The sequence below is a fragment of the Populus euphratica genome, unplaced genomic scaffold (genome assembly GCF_000495115.2).
Source record: "Populus euphratica unplaced genomic scaffold, PopEup_1.0 scaffold1508.1, whole genome shotgun sequence".
NCBI classification, from domain to species: domain Eukaryota; kingdom Viridiplantae; phylum Streptophyta; class Magnoliopsida; order Malpighiales; family Salicaceae; genus Populus; species Populus euphratica.
The window spans coordinates 77250-79465 of NW_011500736.1; positions in this window are offsets into that span (position 1 = coordinate 77250).

The window sequence follows — 2216 nt, forward strand, 5'->3', positions numbered from 1 at the left end:
AAACTATATTACAATCCATTAAAGATCCTTGTAAAGTTAGGAGATTCCCAAAACAAGCTGTCATATCCTTATAGAAAAAGGATCTTTGTCAAATAGAAAGTTTCCAAGTCAGAAGGAAATAAATAATAAAATTCATACAGCCTTTATTAACCTGTATTGTGATGTCTTCCTGAACTTCGATTGACTTGAACTTTTAAGTCAAGGTAGGACAACATGTTAGAAGTCTCCACGTAAAATTTCAGTCCAATCCAAGGATCAGATTGAGAATTATAACTGTTATCGAAAAACTGGATAATTACATATTTTATATCAAAATCTAAATTTGACCTTACTTTGATCACATCACCAATCATCAATCAACCCATTATTGAAGGATGAAGTTAAAAAATAAACAGTCAATTAAAAAAGGATAGAAAATTAACCCAAGTCAACAAAAATTAACTCGTCAAATCTATGATTTAGGTCAATAGACTAAGATAACCTTATAAAAAATAAATAAAAAACCAAACCCAAGTTAACACAAGCTAACCTGCAAAACCCATGATTCGGGTTAGAAGATTAGGATAACTTCAAAAAAACAAATCAAAATAAATTATGAAACTTAATTATCAATTACATACATTGTTGAAGGATAGAATTAGAAAAAAAAATTCAATATAAAAAAGATACAATAAAATAATTTTAATTTACCTGCAAAACTCATGACTTAAGTTATGAAATTAAGATAAATTCATAGAAAATAAACCAAAACAATTATGAAGTCAATTCCTAACCAACTCAATGTTGAAGGCTAAAACTGAAAAGAAAATAAAAAAACTCGAGTTAACTTATAAAACCTGCAACACGAGTTGTGATACTAGGATAACCACACAGAAAGAAAAATACAATAAATTATGAAGTCTAATTTTTAATATATTAAATGTTAAATGATGAAATGAGATAAAAAAAAAACACGGATTAAAAAAAACTGTTGTAATTTAGCTTACAAAACACAACAAATTATGAAGTTTAATTTTCAATAAACTAAATGTTAAAGGATAAAATAAAAAAAATATCACTTTAAAAAAACAAAGTAAAAAAACTACTGTAATAAATAATATTTTGTGAGGTGGTGCATAATAAAAATATCAACTCTTTTAGCTTGGAAAACATAAGAAATTATAAAGTATAATCTCCAAAAAATTAAATGTTAAAGAATAAAATGAAAAAATAATATTAATTTAAAAAATTTAAAGTAAAAAAATATTATTATAATAAATAGTTTTTGTATAAGGTGATATCTCTTTTAAATTACAAAACAATATAAATTATAAATATTAATTTTTATTAAATTAAATATTAAAGAGTAAAATAAAATAAAGATAAAGCAAAAAAATTAAAGCAAAAAAATTATCATAATAAATTGTATTTCATGATGTGATGTATAACAAAAGCATCACTTTATTTATTTATTAATGTTAATGTAATGCATTGATTCTCAACACAAAAAGAAATCGTATTAAATTATTAAACAAACATATTGATTATGAAAAATTAATTCAATGAATGATGACTTTTCTGATAAAGTGGCGAACATTGGGGGGCCCAGAAGGGTCCTCTGTCTCCGATCTTCTTTCGGCTTTGGTAATTGGTTTTAGCTAATTACAATGGGCCCCATTTAGGATTTCAATATTATTCAGACTTTTATTCTGTTCCTTTTCTTCGCTTTGCTTCGACAGTCAAATTACAGACGCACCCCTCCCATGTGCAGCAGCAAGCCTCTGGCGCTGTGACTTGTGATTGGTCACCGGATGCCAACAGAACCAAAAGTACTTCGAAACAGGTGGCATTCTGATAACTGCTTGTTTTTCATTACGAAAATATTTTTGAAAAAAATTTATTTTTATTTTTATTTTTATTTTTTAAATTATTTTTTTTATTTTCAGATTATTTCCAAATTAATTTTTTTTATTTTCAGATTATTTCTATATGCTAATATCAAAAATAATTTTTTTAGTTAAAAAATATTATTTTAATATATTTTAAACAAAAAAATACATTAAAAATAATTAGTATCACAATAATAAATACACAATAATCTTTCTTTTAAACTTTAGGAACTGCTCTTGTGAATGATTTTTTAGTTTCCACCGTACATTTTGAAGAATCATTTTAACTAAAAAATACTAAGCTATTAAATAAAATTTTAAAAATATAATTTATATTATTATATATAG